This window comes from Berghia stephanieae, chromosome 7 (genome assembly GCF_034508935.2).
Source record: "Berghia stephanieae isolate SIO BIC M18660-M18661 chromosome 7, UCSD_Bste_1.3, whole genome shotgun sequence".
In the NCBI taxonomy this organism is placed as follows: domain Eukaryota; kingdom Metazoa; phylum Mollusca; class Gastropoda; order Nudibranchia; family Aeolidiidae; genus Berghia; species Berghia stephanieae.
This window is the reverse complement of record NC_088366.1, coordinates 16,469,122-16,491,871: the sequence shown is the minus strand read 5'-3', so window position 1 is coordinate 16,491,871 and position 22,750 is coordinate 16,469,122. Positions and strand designations below refer to the sequence as shown.

The 22,750-nt window shown below is 36.9% G+C and overlaps 1 protein-coding gene across 1 annotated transcript in view; it reads left to right on the top strand.

Annotated features, from left to right (window-relative positions):
* The first annotated feature begins 396 nt into the window (after window positions 1–396).
* Window positions 397–22,750, top strand: part of LOC144976790 (uncharacterized) — a 246,290-nt gene continuing 223,936 nt past the window's right edge. Inside the window, exon 1 of the mRNA XM_078921239.1 lies at window positions 397–840. The gene's annotated coding sequence lies outside the window, so the exon portion shown is untranslated. The remainder of the gene's footprint in view (window positions 841–22,750) is intronic.

Below are 22,750 nucleotides of genomic sequence, written 5' to 3'. Positions count from 1 at the left end.
ACTATAAAAGTTCATGGTTACACACAGTTTTGTGTTTTGGTCCGTTATACCTCCGTATGGCAATGTTGTGAGCTTCTTCGCCAAGCGCATACTATCTATAATTTAGTGAGAAGTAATCACCGAAATGACTGTCTAAAAAAAAAACAACAACAATATAACAAAGAGCTGAATGATTTCTAACACAACAACAAGCATCCCGTTCAGAGAACACATTTAAATCACGATAATCAGTCAAGGCTCTGCTATCATAGCCGGATCGTCGTCCAAAGTAAGAAGCGCGGGGTGAAAGACGTGAGTAAGAAATTGCAGGATAAGTTTGCCCGCGACTACAGAGGTATTGTGGAGTAAAAAAATGGTATTTTTGTACATTATGACGCGAGTAAAGTGTTACTCGTCTAGCGCGTGTAGTAGTCAGTCAGTGGTGAGCGAAGTACACAATAAATGCAACTGATCGCCTCCGCTGATGAATTTTTACTCACGCGGCGACGACGGAGGAGGATCAGAAACCGACTCATTCACTCACTCATTCAACAAGTAAATCCGGACATGCCAACATGTAACCTTTTGGTGAAGGCACTGCCATAATGTGGAGTAAATGAACCGTTTGATCATAAGTTGAATAAGTGCGACTCATTTTACTAATTTAAAAGGATTGGATAAGGAAATAATATGTTACTATCTATCTATATATCCGCTTTTTGCTTCATTTTTCTAAAGTGATTTTGTGTGCTTAATTCTCTCTGTGAGGACGTTTTCTACCTGTGCTTTTGGTTTATATTTAAATTGCACGTATAATCAACAGCCTCCTTTATACACCGGGAGTTTTGTCTCTGAAAACAGGTAAAAAAATCATTGTTATTTACAAAAGAAAGTTCTTGTTAATTCATTAAATCTACTGCCCGTCAATTCATTTTTATTTCTTTTCTTTTTTAATTTGCTTCTTTTTTTCTTCTTCCTTTTTAAAATTTGCATTGCGACTACCGTCAACTGTTTTGTTGTTGTTGTTGTTGTTGTTGTTATGGATTTCTATATTCCATCAAATGTCTGCTCCTTTGTTTGGCTGTCAGCCTCTCTTGTTATTTTTTTTAAAGGTCTGTCCATGGAGTTCTCTCTCTCTCTCTCTCTCTCTCTCTCTCTCTCTCTATATATATATATATATATATATATATATATATATATATATATATATATGTATGCATATTTTGAGACGATTTGATATGCTGTGTAATAATAATAATAATAATAATAATAATAATAATAATCATAATAATAATAATAATAATGATAATGATGATGCTAATAATAATAATAATAATAATAATAATAATAATAAGATGATGGAGGATAGGAAGAAAAATAAGAAAGAAAGAAAGAACTTGAGAAAGAAAACAAAAGACAAACAAACAACAAACTATAATAAAATGAAAACATTCTGAAACTCATCTGCTTGAGTATTGTTTGTATTATTTCTCTTTGATTATATATATATATATATATATATATATATATATATATATATATATATATATATATATATATATATATATATAGAGAGAGGAGAGAGAGAGAGAGAGAGAGAGAGAGAGAGAGAGAGAGAGAGAGAGAGAGAGAGAGAGAGAAAGAGAAAGTGAGGAAAAGAACGATATATCTATATAGTGTATACTGAGAGAGAGAGATAGATAGATAGATATATTGATAGAGGTAGATAGCTAGATAGAAAGATAGCTAGATAGATAGACAGATAGATAGATAGATAGATAGATAGATAGATAGATAGATAGATCGAGGGAGAGAGAGAGAGAGAGAGAGAGAGAGAGAGAGAGAGAGAGAGAGAGAGAGAGAGAGAGAGAGAGAGAGAACGCGTGTTAAGACCTGAAAATTTAAAAGAAAGCGGTCAAAGTGTCCCTTCATTGAATATTTTTACATGCTTCAGATATGTATTTTTTTCCATGCTTCAGCTATCAATTGTTTTTATTCATGAATACAATGGGCCTCTCTTAAAAGTCTGAAATGCCCTGAAGGAGACAATGACAATACAACGAGCTTTTTCCAACAAACAACAGCATCACGCCATGGCTTTGTTTACAATTTAATCTATAATCATCTTTCACAAGTAGACCCGTGAAAAAAAAAATAACAAAAAAAAAAAAAAAAAAACAAAAAAAAAAAACGTGTATGAATGACATTTATGTCACGTGACGACACGCCTTTGTTTGGAATCGACTTGCATATTAATGCTATGCCTTTAGATAAAATGCTCATACCATCGTGCTGGTAAATATTACAATAATAATTCGCTCCATTGTTACACGTCGAGCACTATTCGTACCATATTTGTATCCAACACGATTCAATACATACATATATATATATATATATATATATATATATATATATATATATATATATTTATATATATATATATATACATACATATGTATGTGTGTGTGTATGTGTGGGTATGTCATGCGTAATGACGTGTCTATATTCAACAATAGTGGAATATGAGGACGATGGCTATTATCATCAAATGGAAACAATTAATTGTCTTGTTTATTTTTGTGGCACTTTGTGGTTTGTTTATTAATAATTACCAACGTTTTCTTTCACGATTAAAAAGAATGTTAATGAAGCAGAAATATTACAAAGATTGTTGGCGATCATTGATTATCTCACACAGACACACAATAAATAGCCCTTTCTCTTGGCAACGGGCATAAATGCTTTGTTTTATCAACAAAGGTGTACATATCCTTTAAACTTGGTATTCATACAATAACAATCGAGAATGTTTCAAATATTTAACCAATAAAATGATAGCAAACATGTCACATGACAAAAGGACATTATGACCTTCCTGAATGCACTGCATTGTGAAAAACAGACTTATTATCTCAAACCAGTGTCATGCCAGGGTGATAAGAAAAAAAGTAGTTCTTCAGAACCATTTGGCCCGTGGAGCCCGAGTTTATCCTGACACCTATAGCGTGAAACGAACAATAGCAATTGATTGCTATCCTTTAGATAGGACACTCTTCTATCGGAAAGTACTTTCCGCAAAACTAACAGACTCAACTTCCTATCCACTGCTGAGTGGACATGGGGAGTCCAAAAAAAAAAATCTGGAATGCATCCGGGATCGAACTTGGTCCCTTTGGATGTGAAGAGAGTGCTCTACCAACTGGACTATCGCCCCCCCCCCCCCCCAAGGTGATTTAGAGGCCAAGTGTGATCAATCTCTCACTATGTGTCTCAGCAAATTTAGATAATATTTTTTTTTTAAATGTCTTCCTTTAACTCACTCACCCCTAGAGTTTTTTGCTACTTTTCAAAATTGGAAGAAATGTATTAAAAATGAGCATGTGCATAGATAGTTTTACTCAACTTTCATTAACATGCAAAAACTAAAAACACTATCTTAGATACTGCGCCTATAGATAGTATGCAGATGACGTCACTCAGGCCTTTGTTATTGTTTTTGCCATCCGCGTTTGTGAGTTGTTCTCACTAAACTGTATTAACCAGACTATAAAAGATCATGGTTACAGAGTTTGTGTGTTGGTCCGTTATACTTCCGGATGGCAATGTTGTGAACTCCTTGGCCAAGCGCATTCTATCTATACTTTGTCTCAGAAAAATAAAATAAATAGGCATGGGGTAAAAGTAACCCAGGTAAACTACGGATATAGTCGTTGTTAGGGTTGAGTGAGTTATGGTCTCCAAACTGGGCTATAAAAGCTTGTTGAGCTATCTCACATTACACAAAAGGGTTTGTGTCTTACTTTTGTATACCGAAATAGACGGAGAGAAAAATGATGTATTTTAAATTTAGATTGATTTTGCAAAATTTGGTGATGGATTGTGGGTAAATGACTTATGGGCATAAAATGTTTGACTTTTCCTTCAAAGATTGCGAAGGAACATTAACCTATACATTTTATTTGTAAGCTCTCTATAATAATTCTACCAGAAAAATGATAACATAAATTTATATCACAAAGAGCTTTGTATGGGATTTTGGAAGAATTGCTCGAGAGCAAAATTCTTTAAAATCGAGATTTAACATTTTTTTTTTACATGAAAGAGGAGGAGGAGGAGGAGGAGGAGGGGAAAGGCAAGAAGACAAAAAAGAGGCAGATGACGATAATAATGACGACAATGATGGTGATGATGATGATGATGATGATGATGATGATGATGATGATGATGATGATGATGATGAGGATGACAATGATGTATAAGATAAAAAAAAAGAAAGAAAAGTGTACAATTCTCACAAAATCAAACAATTCATTAAAACAAACCACAGCAGTTAGATATCATGACCGGTGCCGTGTGGAAAGGTCATTGTAAGCTTTCTTTATCCACCTATCCACCTATCGAGGGACTGAATTTGATAGATAATGCATTCTTGTAATGCCTCAAAGAAAAAAAAAAAAAAGAAGCTAAATTCTGGCGTCTCTGGTCATTTTAACTGTAATATCAATTCTCAGAATCGGGTTCACTCACATCTTTGTTATTATTTTTTTTCCAGCCATTTTTAGTAGTTTTCATTAAATTGTATCAATCGGACTATAAAGGTTTAAGGTTACGCACAGTTTTGTGTGATGCTATTTTACATCCGGCTGACGGATGTTGTGAATATTTTAACTAAACGCAGAACATTAATATCAAAATAAGGATTGTTAATTTTTGCCAGCTGTCAATAATAGCTTCGCCATTAGATCAGCTATAAGTCTGTACTACGCGTTTATGAAACATTCTGTTCTGTAGTCCATCAGAGTCATTCGATCCATGGAGCCGGAGTTTATCCCGGTTTCTATAGCGTGAAACGGACAATAGCAACTGCTTTCTATCCTTTGGATAGGGCGCTAATCAATCGCAAAGTACTTTCTGCCAAATCTAACATACTCGGCTACCTATTAATTCACTGTTGGGTGGACAAAGGGAGGGGAGGGGGGGGGGGGGGCAGAAATAAATCTCGACTGCACCCGGGATCGATCATATCTCGGTCCCTTTACGTGTGAAGCGAGTGCTCTATCAACTGAGCTATCGGGAACCCCCCCCCCCCCTGCCTTACGAAACATTGTGGCTTTAAATAGCTCGTTTTCAGAAAATCTATAATCCCTGTTGGTGTCAAATTACATGTTAAACAACCCCCCCCTCCCCCCACTGCGGTTGGGAATATATCCCATCTCCTAATCGAAGACCAGTCCATTCTCTGACATCTGTCCGACTGTCCCAGTATCGCAATATCAATAAATAGCAACTTCGCAGAAAAAAATTGAGTGGCCCTAATGTCATCTGATATGACACTAGCATTCGGATCAGTAGATAGAATGCGCTTGGCCAAGGAGTTCACAACATTGCTATCCGGAAGTATAACGGACCAACACACAAACTCTGTGTAACCATGAACTTTTATAGTCTGGTTAATACAGTTTAGTGAGAACAACTCACAAACGCGGATGGCAAAAACAATAACAAAGGCCTGAGTGACGGCATCTTCGAACTATCTGTAGGTCCCTGCTTCGTGTCCCACTCCGGGCAGTTCATTGTTGGGTACGTACTTGGAAAACATTCTTTAAAAAAAATGTTGAGCTTTTATATAGCGCAATATCTTCTAAATGTGCTCAACGCGCTATACAAAGGGTCCCTGAATAACTGCGACACGTAACACGTAGAATGAGACTTGACGTCTGTTAGGCGATTTTACTATTTTTTTCAGAAAGAGACAACGCTGTTAACGGTCAGGTACTCATTTTACATCTGATTACGGTGAGAATGTGGGTAAAGGGCCTTTTCCAAGAATTCAATAATGCGCCGAGCGAGGCTCGAACTCATGATCTTCCGATCCGAAAATGAGTGTCATACCACAAGACCACATTGCCGCATAAACATTCTTTCATGCATTTAGGGATAAAATGAGAATCTCTGGCAGGAAACATTGTTATCTTTATCGAAAATAAAACTTTTGATAGCGTCTTACAGGCGTCATCTCAAGTCTCGTCCTACATGCTTAGTGTCATCTTTTACTTGGGACTCCTTGTAAAGCGCTTTGAGCACATTTAGTGACTATTGCGCTCTATAAAAGCTTAAGGAAAATGAACTGCCGTAATCTGAAAACCAAACAACAAAAAAAATGAATTAAAAGCTTTGATCGTTAAACTCTTCCTTAAAATATTGATCGATTAAAATGACTCTCATCTTAGCAAAGGCTCTCAAACCTGGGACTTCACGATTTACATCGAGAGCGGTTGATGGATGTTTCGGCTTTGAGGATTACCCAATCATTCTTCTGACATTTAATTTGTGTGATGAATTGACAAAATACGAATGAAAATAAAATAAAAATAACTAAAAAAAAAAGAAGACAACAACAACAACAACAACAACAACAAAAACAACCCCAACTAAACAAACAAAAAACAAACAAACAAGAAAACCCTATCAAAACCTCAGCAAAACCAAAAAAAAAAAAAAAAAAACAAACAAAAAAGACAAAAAAAAAAACAAAAACAAACAAAAACACAAAACAAAACACAAAGATAAAAAAAAAGAGATAAATAAACCACATAACAAAAATGCAAACAGAGAAATGCATTAAGTAAAATGAAAAAAACCCCCGAAAAACCTCAACTAAACCAGGAAAATAAAACAAAATTACACACACACACAACACACACACACACACAGACACACACAGACACACATACACACACAGGCATACACAAGAAGAACAAAACAAAACAAAAACAAGAAAAAAAACCCCAATAAACAAACAAAGTAACAAACAAATACCTAACCTATGATGACAGATTGTCAAAGTGCCCAGACATATAGATAGACAGTCAGATAAGCTGCTGCAAACCTGGTGATCTCGCCCCAATCCTTGACAGGTTCATTTCTTGTCTACTCTATCTGTACTCCTTGCATGCATGTCTATGTTAACGTCAGACTGCAATGACGTCCATGAAGTCTTTATCATTGATACTGAATTTCTTCCAGGTCATAATAACCCCATTATTATTATTATTATTATTATCATTATTATTATTATTATCATTATTATTATTATTATTATTATTATTATTATTATTATTATTATTATTATTATTATTATTATTATTATTATTATTATTATTATTATTATTATTATTATTATTATTATTATTATTATTATTATTATTATTATTATTATTATTATTATTATTATTATTATCATTATCATTATTATTATTATTATTATTATTATTATATTATTATTATTATTATTATTATTATTATTATTATTATTTATAGACTCAGCGGCACGGTCTTTGCTTCGTACCCAAATGGTACATAGTTCGACTACACGCCTCGTTGTGTAGCATTTATCAAGTCACCTCGCCTTAGCTCACTTTGCGGCTCTGCACTGCGGCTGACGCATGGGTTATTCCTTCTTCCCTTGGAATAGACCCTGAAGACAACCCCCACCACCCCCCCCCCTCCCTAAAAGTGGGTCCCGATTGCTAGGTTGGTGGAGCAATCGCTTCAAACGCAAAGGGACTCTCGTTGATCCTTGGTGAAGACATTTTCTCTGACAACATGTTGACCCGTTAGTAAGTGATTGGATAGCTAGGTCTGTTTGATCGGGCGGAAAGTATTTTGCGATTGACTAACGTCTTAATCAAAGGTTAGCGGGATAAAATCAGGCTCGTTTAGCCTAATGGCTCTGAAGAATTACTTTATAAACAGCTACCACCCATAAAAAAAAACAAACAAAAAAAAAAAACGAACAAAACAAACAACAAACAAACCAACCCCGCCCCCCTTAAAAAACCCCCAAAAAACAAAACAAAAACAAATACAAAAAAAATTTACTGGACAGAACTTGACCGCGATGTAAAGCCCATTTTGTATCCTTCAATTAAAAAACAAATTCTGCTTTTCTTCAATTCCGAATGGATTGTTTATCTAAAAAAAAATGGACCGATCTTCATCCAAAATATTACAGAGAATATAATCAGACTGCCATTGACCAAAGATCAGAGAGAAATATAGAAAGTATGCAGATGCCGTCACTCAGGCCTTTGTTATTGTTTTTGCCATCCGCGTTTGTGAGTTGTTCTCTCTAAACTGTATTAACCAGACTATAAAAGTTCATGGTTACACAGAGTTTGTGTGTTGGTCCATTATACTTCCGGATGGCAATGTTGTGAACTCCTTGGCCAAGCGCATTCTATCTATTGGACTGATGCTGGTGGTACTAAGTTTCTATAATAGGAAAATCTCTCTACATCTCCTCACTCAGGGAAGGATAAAATCTAGGGGCTCTTCATTTCCTGTTTTACGTTTTATTCACAATAAAGATGGTCATACCTATTGATGCTATGCGTTTTGATAAAAATACTCACAACACCAGCCAGCCGGATATAACGTTCCAATACACAAAACTATGAGTAAATTAAACGTTTACAGTCTTGATTGATAGAATGTAGTGAGAACTAATCATTAAACTGGATGTCAAAAACAATAACAAAGAGCGGAGTCACATCAATTTTGTTCCTTCTATTGGTGCTATGCGTTTAGCTAAAGTAGTAAAACATCCGCTGGAAAATATAACGGACCAATGAACAAAACCATGAGTAACTTTAAAGACTTTATAAGTCTTAATTGGTGTAATTTAGTGAGAACTAATAATTAAACTGGCTGTCTAAAACAATGATAAAAAAAAGAGCAAAGTGACGTCAGTTTCGTTCCTTCTATCATCAGCCACTGACCAATTCAATGCTAAATCACTTTCAATGCGCCTGTCTCTATCACGGTCCTCAAATCACCCATGCCTATCTGTCAATCAATACCAAATTAATCGCAATATTATCTCGTCTCGTGACAGACGCCATGGATACGATCCTGCAGCCAACGAAAAATAACCACCGTTAGTTATAATCAATCGTTGATTTTTTTTCCACGATGACCGTTACCTTAACCGTGCGTCGTCGTCGTCGTCGTCGTCGTCATCATCATCATCTAAATCGACAGCGTGGCTCAGCGGTACGGTCTTTGCTTCGTACCCAAATGGTACCGAGTTCGATCACCCGCCGCTGCGCTGTGTGGCCTTGAGCAGCAAGTCACATCACCCTAGGTCACTTTACGACGCTGCACTGCGGCTGACGCCTGAGTTATTGCATTCTTCCTTTGGAATAGACCCGAAAGACAAATATTCCCATGGGGGTGAATAAAGGGAATTTTATTTATTTATTTATTTATTTATTTATTTTATAATCACCACTTTATCGAATAACTCTTATTCCACACAATCAAGCTAAAAAGAAATCAACTTTACAACCAACAAAGCCAGCAATACATCGAATACGATCTATAACTGCTACTACTACAATAATATCAATCATCATTACCAGCAATCAACATCGTAATTCCCACCACCAACACTTCTACTACTGCTACAACAACAACAACAACAACAACAACAACAACAACAACAACAACAACAACTACTACTACTACTACTACTACTACTACTACTACTACTACTACTACTACCACCACCACCATTACTACTACTACTACTACTACTACTACTACTACTACTACTACTACTACTACTACTACTACTGTTACTAATACTGCTATTACTACTACTGCTGTTACTACAACAACAACAACAACAACAACTACTACTAATAGTACTACTACTACTACTACTACTACTACTACTACTACTACTACTACTACTATTACTACTACTACTACTACTATTACTACTTTACTACACTACTACTACTACTACTACTACTACTACTACTACTACTACTACTACTACTACTACTACTACTAATACAAGTATACTACTACTACTACTACTACTACTACTACTACTACTACTACTACTACTACTACTACTACTACCACTACTACTACTACTACTACTACTACTACTACTACTACTACTACTACTACTACTACTACTACTACTACTACTACTACTACTATCACCATCATCGCCACCACCACCCTCACCCCCAATACATCAATAACGGCAGCCATCATATGACTATTATCACCACCACCGCCACCACTATCAAGATCACCGTCGACAATTTGTGATTCGCAATCACGGTGACAGCTGTTATACACACAATTTTATTATCATCTTTACCATCAAAAATGGATTGTGGCCGTTTAATGATTTACATTATAATCAGAAAATTGGATTGGAAATGACCTCTGGTGCTTAACTGTCAGGTATAGAGAATGCCATACAAATTGAGCTTTTATATTGGGCAATATCCACTTAATGTGCTCAAAGTGCTTTACAAGGGGTCCCTGACCAACAGCAACACGTAAGATGTAGAACGGAACATGACGCCTGTTAGATGCTATTACAATTTTTTTCTTGCAGAGACAACGCTGTCAACGGTCAGGTACTCATTTGCAAAGTGCTTTACAAGGGGTCCCTGACCAACAGTAACACGTAAGATGTAGAACGGAACATGACGCCTGTTAGATGCTATTACAATTTTTTTCTTGCAGAGACAACGCTGTCAACGGTCAGGTACTCATTTGACATCTGAGTACAGTGAGAGAATGTGAGTAAAGAGCCTTTTCCAAGAACTCAACTATGCGCCGAGCGAGGCTCGAATCCAGGACTTTCCGATCCGAAAGCGAGTGTCATACCACTAGACCACATATCAATGACCGATCTTGTTATGTGGAAGTAAATCTTGTGCTTAAAATTGAATCTTAAACTTAGTTAACTGTTGTAACTCTGGAAAAACATGTATTAAAATTTTTGGTCAGAAAACTCGTCCTTCATATAAAATAAAAATAAAAATGAAATTCCGTTTATTCATCCCCAAGGGGAAATTTGTCTTTAGGGTCTATTCCAAGGGAAGACTGGAATAACCCAGGTGTCAGCCGCAACGCAGCCCCGCAAAGTGAACTAGGGTGAGGTAACTTGTTCAAGGCCACACAACGAGGCGGGTAGTCGAACTCGGTACCTTTTGGGTACAAAGCAAAGACCGTACCGCTGAGCCACGCTGCCCCTATGTATTGATTTAAATAATCATCATCTCGACAAAACCCCTCAAACCTGGAACTTCGCGAATATGAATACAACAGCTTCGGAAAAGAACAAAACACCAAACACGGAACGTTTCGGGATCAAAACTCTTTTTCAGCTAGCAATAATGGCAATAAAAACATTAATACATCACTTAAAATCCATTGTCTTGATTTTGTTATTGGTCGAGGAGGGGGTTTGAGGCCGAAACGTTCCGTATTGGGTGTTCTGTTATTTTTTCGAAGCTGATATAGTTGTTTGTGTTCAATATAATTATTACACTCTAAGACTCTTTCAATTAAAAGACCCAAAATCATTGGTTCTGCGACGTTATCAAAATCATCCCCCTTTGCCTCCTCTAATTGCTCTACTTCGTCCTAATCCGCCTCCTCTTTCTCCACATCACCATCATCAGCATCATCATCATCATCATTATCATCATCGTCGTCATCATCATCATCATCATCATCATCATCATCATCATCAGCATCATCATCATCACCATCATTATCATCATCGTCATCATCATCATCATCATCATCATCATCATCATCATCATCATCATCATCATCACCATCATTATCATCATCGTCGTCATCATCATCATCATCATCATCATCATCATCATCACCATCATTATCATCATCGTCGTCATCATCATCATCACCATCATTAACATCATCGTCGTCGTCATCATCATCATCATCATCATCATCATCATCATCATCATCATCCTCTTCTTCCTCACATCCTTCCATCTTATCATCACTCCTCTCCTCATTTCATCACTTCCTCTTCTTCCTCCTCCTCCTCCTCCTCCTCCTCCTCCTCCTCCTCCTCCTCAAGTTCCTCATTCAACGTGATATCTATAACAAATCAATATACAATCACCATAATCCGTAACCAAACACTAATGACTGACACAGAACGGATGATAAAAACGATATATGATAATATCCAATAGTAATAGATAGATTGATTGAGCACGCCGCATATTTACTTTGTTACAGAGTACCGCTTACGTCATTGTCATTAATCATGGAGAGAGTGTTTGTGTGTGAGTGTGTGTGTGTGTGTGTTTGTGTGAGTGTGTGTGTTGTGTGTGTGTGTGTGTGAGAGAGAGCGAGAGAGAGAAAGAGAGAAAACCAGAGAGAGAGAGAGAGAGAGAGAGAGAGAGAGAGAGAGAGAGAGAGAGTGGGGGTGGGAGGAAAGAAAGATAGACACCCACTCACCCCCCCCCCCCCCCCCCGACACACACACCCAGAGGTAGGGATAGATAGATAGGTAGATAGAGAGACAGATAAATAGGAATGGGAAGTGCATTTATTTCTCTTTCTGTCTCATTGTCTCTCTCTCTCTTTCTCTCTCCTCTCATCCCTTCTTTCTCTCTCTCTCTCTCTCTCTCTCTCTCTCTCTCTATCTATCTATCTATCTATCTATCTATCTATCTATCTATCTAGTTCCACCTCTTTCTGTGTTTGTGTGTGAGTGGGTCTCACTCTCTCTCTCTCACTCTCTCTCTCTCTCTCTCTCTCTCCTTTATTTATCCCTGTCTCTCTACTCTGAATATGCACATATCACGACCCCCAAATCAGTGTTATACATACGCAATACCTTGTGCAATAATAGCATTCACAATATTTAGTGACAAACATCGATTTGTTTACACGAACGTGTAAATATTCCTACGCCTGCATAATATGAGATTGGCAAAGATTTTACAACCAATTTCTAAAAAATAACCAAAACAAACAAAAAACATGTATATAAAAATTTGGCAAGAAAAATCGTCCTTCAAATATCGAATGATTAGAATAACCTTTATCTTGGCAAAAAACAAACCTCTCAAACTTGTGGCCGAGAGGTCCCAGGTTTGAGAGATTTTGCCAAGATAAGGGCCATTTTAATCGATCGATATTTGAAGGACAAGTTTTCTGGCCAAAGTTTTAAATACATGTTTTTTTTTTGTTGAAAAAATAGTGCGGCATCATTCTAGTTTCAATTCCAGATGACGTAAGGATTTGTTTATTCGTCTGATAAAAGCTCATTACGATGAGTGTACAATCAAAAAACAATAAAAACAAGCGGAAAATCTATTTTTTAATACGAAATTTACGCCTGTGCTAGCATTGATATGTTTGACAGAGAAGTAAACAAAACGTTACAGCGAAATGGCTGCCGGATGACGATGATGGAGAGATAATATATTATGACTCTGTTGTACCAAAAACAGAAATTGTACCATGAACAGTTCTATAATAGCTCAAAGGCACCTGTTGGTCGAAATGCTGGGTTAAGATATCGAGATGGAATCAATGATCTTTATATTTTGTTTACATGTCAGTGTAAATATTGCAACACAAGCACCCCTAAAGCTAAGAAATAAGGGAAGTTAGAGATTATTTGCTTTCTTAAAAATATGTTCTTTGGTTTATGTTTGTCTTTAAAAAACAAACAAACGAATACATGAGGACAAATCTCTGATATTTTTACTTTAACTCGCTGACAAGGTTCTATCTTCAGATTTCTTTAATTGGGAAAAAATGATTTAAAGTTCACATTTTGCTAATGTGCAGGTATAACCTCCAGTCATCCTTTTATGCATACATTTTGAACAAGTTCTGATTACAACAACATTTTGCCAAATAAAACTCTTAAAAATATTTTGCAATATACCATAATATCTCAAAAAAGATTTCAAAAGTGGAAAGTGGAAAGAAACAAGTTACTTGTTATTCCATGAATTGTCTACTTGCTTGTATTCACACCCCGATTAGATTTAACCCCTTAAAGACGGAATTATATAATTTCTTTAAAACCAAAATTTAGATCATTTTTGATATATCAGTTTTTAAAATTCAACTGTTTTCATTAAAAGAGCAGCTATATATTTTCGTCAAATGAATCGCATCTCTGTTAGAAGAGAAATGAAGAAATAAATAAATAAACAAATAAATAGATAATTATAATAAATTGAACAAACAAATAAACGTTATTAATCCATAAAGAAATAGGGTCTACAAACGCGAAATTCAAGAATAAATTGGTGTCTCTGTGTGTGTGTGTGTGTATGTATGTGTGTGTGTCATAAATATACTTTTAAAAATATTAATTAATGAAACAACAAAATTAATCGGTCTCAACGTGAAATTTGTGAGAAATCACTGGAAGATAGGCTCAAATCAAATTCCGCCAGGTAAGAGTCGATGTTCAAAAGACTCATTGGCTCCAACCAGGATGGCTAGAATTGATTCAGCCGTCTGAATATTTGTAAGATCGAGGCACCGATTCACATGCCAGTAAAATAATAACAGGAAAATTGAAACGATATTTTTATTCGGTATCGGTTGAAAACGAATCATCGACTTCGACTATTTGAAACGTTGAGTGCAAAGGCACTCATAACAACGACGGTAGTCGGGTAAAACTCTTAGATTCGGTTCTTGAAATAGAATTTAATCTCTTTCACGCTGTTTATATTGGAGTGTGTCGACAAGGACGATCTTCGCTCTTTATTGTTTTCTTTAATATTGTTTTTCACACCATGCAGTCTTCCAATCGGGGTCCCGATAGCTCAGTTGGTAGAGCTCTCCTTCATTCACAAACAAAGGGACGGAGATCAAACCCGGTCGAGATCTTTTTCCAAAACGACCTCTCTCCTGACTACCCAGATGTGATTGGATAGCTGGGATTGTTAAATCTGGTAGAACGTACTTTGCGATAGAATAGCGTTCTATACAAAGGATAGCAATAATTGCTACTGCCCTTTCAGACTGTAGAAACCGGGATAAGAACCGGTTCCATGAGTCTACTGGCTCTGAAGGACTACTTTTAAGTGTGGTTCAGTCGAGGTTTGTTTGCTCTTCTCTCTCTCTCTCTCTCTCTCTCTGTCTCTCTCTCTCTCTCTCTCTCTCTCTCTCTCTTTCTCCCTCTCATTCTCTCTCTTTACTTGTCTAAAGGTACTTTTGTTCAAGCTCCGATAAAACTAGCTACCCATACATAATTACTGGGTGGATAGAAAGGTCAGAAAATAAAGATTATGTAGAGAATTATCACCTAGTAAGTGTTTATGGTCCTCCTGAGGCACTTTGTATTAAATGTAGAGAGTTTGTTCATATCGCAATCTGTCATTCTCCAGCATTCAGATCCAAACAGATGTGTTGAAATAATTGAGCTTGAAAAATAATTTAGCTTTTATATAGCGCAATATCCACAATACGTGCTCAAAGCGCTTTACGAGGGGTCCCTGGCCAACAGCAACACTTAACATGTAGGGCATGGCATGACGCCTATTAGGCTATATTACACATTTTTCGGACAGAGACAACGCTGTAAATGCCCAGGTACTCATTTTACACCCGAGTACGGTCGGTGAAAGAATGTGAGTGGAGAGTCTTTTCCAAGGACTCAAATATGCGCCGAATGAGGCTCGAACCCAGGACCCTCCGATCCGAAAGCGAGTGTCATGCCACAAGACCAGATTTTTGGGTTTTGTTTTGTAAACTTTTGTTGTATACCATTGTCTTTTACCTTCTTATAATGCCTGCGGTGTGCTTGACGGACTTACGTTTAAAATAAACAGCGCTCAACACATAAGGTAAATAAATGATCAACGTGTTATCTATCGTTGATAGTATAATCCATTATTCTCGTCGATCGTTTCTTTCGACATTATTATCTCTTTTTTTTATAGATAGAATGCGCTTGGCTAAGAAACTCACAACATTGCTATCCGGAAATATAATGGACTAACACACAAAATTATGTGTAACCATGAACGTTTATAGTTTGGTTGATAAAGTTTAGTGAGAATTACTCATAAACACGGATGGCAAAAACAATAACAAATACCTGAGTGACGTCAACTTCGTTCTATCTATTATTTAAAAAAAACTCAAGGTTCGCCTTTTTGTGCTGTTTGTTTTCTTTCTGGCGACGTTTCGAGTACTCTTTTGATATTCATATTATATGAATATAACGACTTGGCAAGTTTCTATCTTTAGCCTCAGTTAATAGCTTTACAAACAAACATCTGTTTTTCGTTTCGTTCTTATTCTCCTTCCTATTCTTTGATGCATTGTGCAAGAAATGGCGGGTGAACGGAAATGGGAAGATGCCGAATTCAAAAGACGATGATATTCTAATTACTTTTTGGCTGAAGACTTCATCCATGACAGATTGACAGAGGGGATCTCAAAATATATCAGACTTCTAAACGACTTTGCTTCAGCTTACCTCCCTTTATTCCTTATTTATTATTACTTTTTTTAAATGGCCCATTGTCGGAAAACGCATTATGATGGGATCAACGTGTACATATCATTTGCAGGTCTGATAACACAAATTGTAATGGGCTCGTTGGTGCATTGAAAATAACATGTACTATCAATCCAACGCAAATTATTGTCCAGTCCAGTACAACAATGTTAAATCGATCCCATAATTGAGTTCGGTTATCGAACCTGCAAGTATGTGACGTCACGCAAAACCATTTTTTGTCGGGATCAATGTGTGCATATTTGCAGGTCTGATAACCTAATATATCATGGGTTCGTTGTGAATACTATCAAACCAACGCAAATTATTGTCCAGTACATCAATGATAAATCGATCCCATAAATGCGTTCGGTTATCAGACCTGCAATTATGTGCACGTCGGTCGGGACGATTCTGGCGCTTAAAATGGAATTTTTGTCTTAATTTATAACGTAAAAATAAACATGAATGCTCTCATTGAGGGGTGTGCGTTCTATTTCTTACTCTTTAACTAGTAGTAAAATTTGACTCCAGGCAGGGCATATTATAAAGGAAGAGTGAAACAGCCCAGGCGTCAGTCGCAATGCAGCGCCCCGAAGTGAGATATTGCGAGGCAGCCTTCTCAAAGCCACGCAGCGTCGCGAGTGTGTCGAACCCTGCGCTTCAGTTGACAATAAAGCGAAGGCAATGGGTCTGTGGGACACTACACTCTTAAGGATGCTAGTCTATCACACCAGTACTTTCGGCCATATTATATCTAAAAGACATAGACTGCAAGCTCGACAAAAGGGCAAGAAAATAAACCCCGACTTTATTCAAATTTGAAACTTCTCAGTAGATAATTAAATCAATAAGTTTGCCTTAAATAAATGATCTCTCTCTCTCTCTCTCTCTCTCTCTCTCTCTCTCTCTCTCTCTCTCTCACTCTCACACAGAAAAAAAAAAGAAAAAAAAAAGAAAAAAAAAAAACCCAACTAAACAGATAACAAATTTTCTCAGCCCATGTTTACGCCATATCATTTTGACTGTTATATTTTGAAGGAAGACTAAATTATTTTTTTTTATTTTTATTCACATAATATTTCATCCAGATATTAAGGAAAGTATTGTGAATTTTCAATATTAGTTATATACGGATTTGACCTGGGGTCAAGCTGGACCCATGAGGAAAAAACAAAACAAGACCCAAACTTTTTATAATATACCAATTGGATTCAATAGTCTAATGTCACGTCCGCCCAGCAACCAGCAGCTTGGTTCTAAACAAAGAAAATCGTTACATTTTATTCTTCATGCTGGATAGAACTTTTTCACATGTCATAAGATCAGAATGTACAAAGGTCGAAGCATGATCAGATTTCTAATGCTTTTCTCCTCGTCGAGAAGTATTTCATAATGGCGTCCACCATTGTTCCGATAATTTAGAGCCAGTTACTAAGTTACGATGCGTCATGAAGTGAAGTCACGACAGTTGAATCATATTACGAGCTACCGCAATCCTCCAAAATAGCAAGGACGACTTCAGAGTAAGGATACCTGTGTAAACTCGTTGCCTACATGCAAATTATGAACTGCCGGTATGCTAATATACGTATGCTATGATACTCTGAGAATATACATTAAAAAGTTTTGGCCAGAAAACTCGTCCTTCAAATATCGATCGATTAAAATGACCCTTATCTTGTCAAAGAAGTCTCGGGTTTTGGAATTTTTGACAAGATGAAGGTCATTTTAATCGATCGATATTAAATTAAAGGATTTGTTTTCTTGCAATAAAAAAAAAAACAAAAAAAAAAAAACAAAAAAAACAAAAAACAAAACAAAAACAAAACAAAACCCCGTGTATTTTTCGTGTACGGCAGTTTGCCGGAATACATTAAACAAACGCCATTTTTTTCATGGTTGCCAGACTTCATTTCTTTTTAGTTCAACTACCTATCGGTGCATTTACAGAATTCAACTTTGAAGCCTCGGGTCTAATAATATTGGACAAGTTGAAGTTCAATACAAATTCAAACTATATTTGTGACCTGCAGTGTCAATCTGGTGTTATGTCGGAATGGACTAAAAAATAAAAACAAACATAATTGAGCTTTTATGTAGTGCAATATCCACTAAACGTACTCAAAGCGCTTTACAAAGGATCCCTGACCAACAGCGACACGTAACATGTAGAACGAGACATAGGAGATATTACATTTTTTTCTGACAGAGACAAAGCTGTTGACGGCCAGGTACTCATTTTACACATGAGGAAGGTGAGTGAATGTGAGTAAAGAGCCTTTTCCAAGGACTCAACTATGAGCCGAGCGAGGCTCGAACACAGGACCTTCCGATCCGAAAGCGAGTGTGATACCACAAGACCACATAGCCGCACACAGACTAGATGAATAAACATAAGTTTAACAATCAAAGTGACAGGATTGAGAACATTTATGTTTTTAGAAGTTGAAGAACAACAACCCTCCTTACTCCTCAATTGGGATCCTGAAAGCTCAGTTAGCAGTGGAGCACTCGCTTCACACGCACGCAAAGGGACCGAGTTCGATCCAGATATTTTTTTTCCTGAACCTCCCTCCCCCCCCCCCCCTCCTCCCTGTCTACCATGCATTGATTGGGTAGCTGGGTTTCTTAGACCTGGTGGAATGTACTTTGCAATAGACTAAAGAGCTTTATCCAAAGATTAGCAAGCAATTATTGGTTGTGTCCGTTTCACGCTATAGAAACCGGGGTAAACTCTGGATACATGCGCCTCATAGCTCTGAAGGACTACTATATTGTTTATCCCCAACGACCGTATTTATGTTTTAGTTTTCACTAAGATCTTATAAATTAAGCTTAAAATTGATTTTTAAGTATTGGTTCATCCTGCCATGAAATCATTCTGAGAAAATTGGTTAGATTTGAGCTTTAAAATATTTCTGGCCAAAGTTTACAAAAGGCGTTCTGTCAGATTGTGTCAGCATAGTCGTAATGAGATATTGTTATGATTGTTATATTATTGCCACGAGTTATTACGTAAAGAGGAACAGAACAGACATCTAAATTACTCAGAAAAAACAGATTTATAAAAAATTTGGCCAGAAAACGTGTCTTTCAATTATTATCTGTCGCTTAAAATGGCCCTCATCTTGTCAAAAACTCTCAAACCTGGGAATTTCCACGACGTATCAGGTTTGAGATTTTTTGACATGATGAGGGTCATTTAAATCGGTCGATAATTGAAGTACGAGTTTTCTGGCCAAAATATTTCAACCATGTTTTTTTTGAGTACGGCAGACATGACGATGGCTCTTCAGTGCATTCTGGTTTCCTTTAAGGTATCGATGCTAAGTGGGGGGTAATGATATTTTCGTTGCTTTTCGTCTTTTTTTTCTCACCCTTTCTCGACTTGTTATTTTAAAGAATGCCTTTTGCTTGCTTTTACTATTATTATCTACTAACAGTGTTAAGGAGGGCCTGTTATGAGAGAGAGGATAGATAGATAGATAGATAGATAGATAGATAGATATTGAATCGTGTTTGATACAAATATGGTACGAAAAGTGCTCGACATGTAGTAATGGAGCGAATTATTATTTAAAATATTTACCACAATGTTTGGGGCAGTCTACATCAATGTTTCAGGCTTAATTTGCCATCTTCAGGACTGAGTTGTTTTGTTGACTGTTGTTGTTTCTTGAAGATAGATAGATAGATAGATAGATAGATAGATAGATAGATAGATAGATAGATAGATAGATAGATAGACAGACAGATAGATAGATAGAGAGAGATAGATAGGTAGAGTGAGAGTGAAAGAGAGAGAGAGAGAGAGAGAGAGAGAGAGAGAGAGAGAGAGAGAGAGAGAGAGAGAGAGAGAGAGAGAGAGAGAGAGGTGTGAGCCGATGGTTACGATGGTAATCATTCGTCTTAATAGTGGTGACGACGATGATAATGGTGGTGGTGCTGATAATGATGATGATGATATGATGATGATGATGATGATGATAATGGTGCTGATTATGATGATGATGATGATGATATCGAGATATGATGATGATAATGATGGAGATAATGATGACGATAAACGATGCTGATGATGAGGATGATGATAATGATGATGATAATTATGATGATGATGATGATGATGATGATGATGATGATGATGATGATGATGATGATGATGATAATGATGACAGAAAAGTGAAAGTAACGTATGTCAATACATATATATTTTTTACAAGACTTATTTTCACGTTCCAAATACTTTTTTTAGTGTTTTATTGGCAGTGGAAGAGTTTTAAGCTTGCCTCGACAGGGGATCGAACCTCAGACCCCCTGGTTACCTGATTAAAGCGTCCCAACTGTTGGGTAATCCCTGTGGTGTATTGGTACCACTTCTGACCTTTAATTTTCCCACAGTCCAGGTAGGCTGATTTTTCTGGGATGCTAGTCTATCACACCAGTACTTTCGGCCATATTATATCTAAAAGACATAGACTGCAAGGTCGACAAAAGCGCAAAGTAATAAACCCCGACTATATCGTAATTTGAGACTTCTCAGTAGATAATTAATTCAATAAGTTTGCCTAAAATAAATGATCCCTCTCTCTCTCTCTCTCTTTCTCTCTCTCTCTCTCTCTCTCTCTCTCTCTCTCTCTCTCTCTCTCTCTTTCTCTTTGTTCCCCCCACCCCCCACCCCCACCCCACACTTAAATTGTTCTGTCTTTTTGGTTTGGTTTATCTGAAATTTTTTTAAAAAGAAGAGAAATAAAACAAACCACGCAAATAAAACGAGCATTTAAATAGCACAGTATCCACTAAACGTGCCCGAAGCGCATTGCAACGGGTCCCTAGACAACATTAACACTTAACATGTAAGTCGAAACATGACGCCTCTAGGTGATATTACAATCTTTTTCCGTGACAGAGACAACACTGTTAACGGCCAGGTAATCATTTTACAATTAGTACGGTGAGTAAAGAGCATTTTCCAAGGACTGAACTGTGCGCCGCTCAGAGCGGGACTGGAACCCAAGACCGTCTATTCCAAAGGCGATTGTCATACCAATAAACCACATTGCCGTTCTTCTCTCAGTGCTTGTTCCCTAATTTTTAATTTGGAAAAAAAAAAGCAAACGCTTCATGTCATTGACCTTTGAACTAATCCAAGATTAATTCATGAGAGAAACTCAGCGGCTTCTCGTCAATTTTGTCAGTTTGTCAATTTAACCACGAACTCTGGAAAAATGTGTATTTAAAAATTTGGCCAGATAACTCGTCCTTCAAATATCGATCGATTAAAACGACCAGCATCTTTGCAAAAACTCTCAAACCTGGGACTTCGCGAAGTCTCAGGTTTGAAAGTTTTTCGTTTTTCGACAAGATGAGGGACATTTAAATCGATCGATGTTTGAGGGATGAATTTTCTGGCCAAATTTTTAAATACGTGTTTTTTTTTTTTCCCAGACTAGGGCAGTTAAAACTGGTTAATTCAATGGATTTGATAAAGGAATCGTGACAACAGTATGATCAAATGACATGTGTTGACAACTTACCTGGTTAATAATGGCTGTGGTGTGACCTCTCTTGTTAAAATGCCTTTAGCCATCAGGGGTTTATATTCGTAAGAGTACCTACAATCCCACGTTAAAAAAATAATTGACCAGAAAACGTACGGGGAGGTGGCGGGGTGGTTACGGTACTGCACTGTGACCCAGAGGTCTCATGTTTGAGCTCCGCTTCCGGTACTTTCATTTTTTTCTTTATTTAGGCAATATATAACCCCCCCCATTGTTGGACAACATGGGTGCTTCATGTTAACATTAGAGCTCTGTTTGATGGCTTACTATACATCCTTCATGGAATACCTAGGCTACAGCATAGTTTCATGCTGCGCAGAAGGTCGTAATTTTTTTTGTTCTATTTTTAGCATCTAGTTCACTCCGATATATCACCGTCTTTTCATTTCGATGCAGTGGGTCACAAAGAGAACACGACACAGATGACAACCAACAAGCACATATTAGCAGATCTGGTAACTAAATATAACTAATTATACGCTTGGCTAAGCATCGTTGTAATGAACACAATTTTGCATTGGTTTGAGAGTATTTCCATTACAGCCATGAGCTCATAACGATTTGGGTTATCAGACCTGTAAACCAATGCACGTCGATGAAAGCGAACAAGACACCTGATTGTGTACTTTTAAGACGCTTAATACATTCCATCTGTTGTGCTTTGTAATGAAAAAAAAAACCCCCAATAAATAAAGGAAGAAAAACGGAGCCAAAAAAGATGTGTTTTGAAACTCAACCCCTTCCCCCCCTTAAAAACCCTCAAAGACATTGCTGATTGTATGTGTATTTATGTGTGTGAGAGAGATTGAGATATATAGTAAAATTGAGCTTAGACAGAGATAGATAAAATTGAGCTTAGATAGAT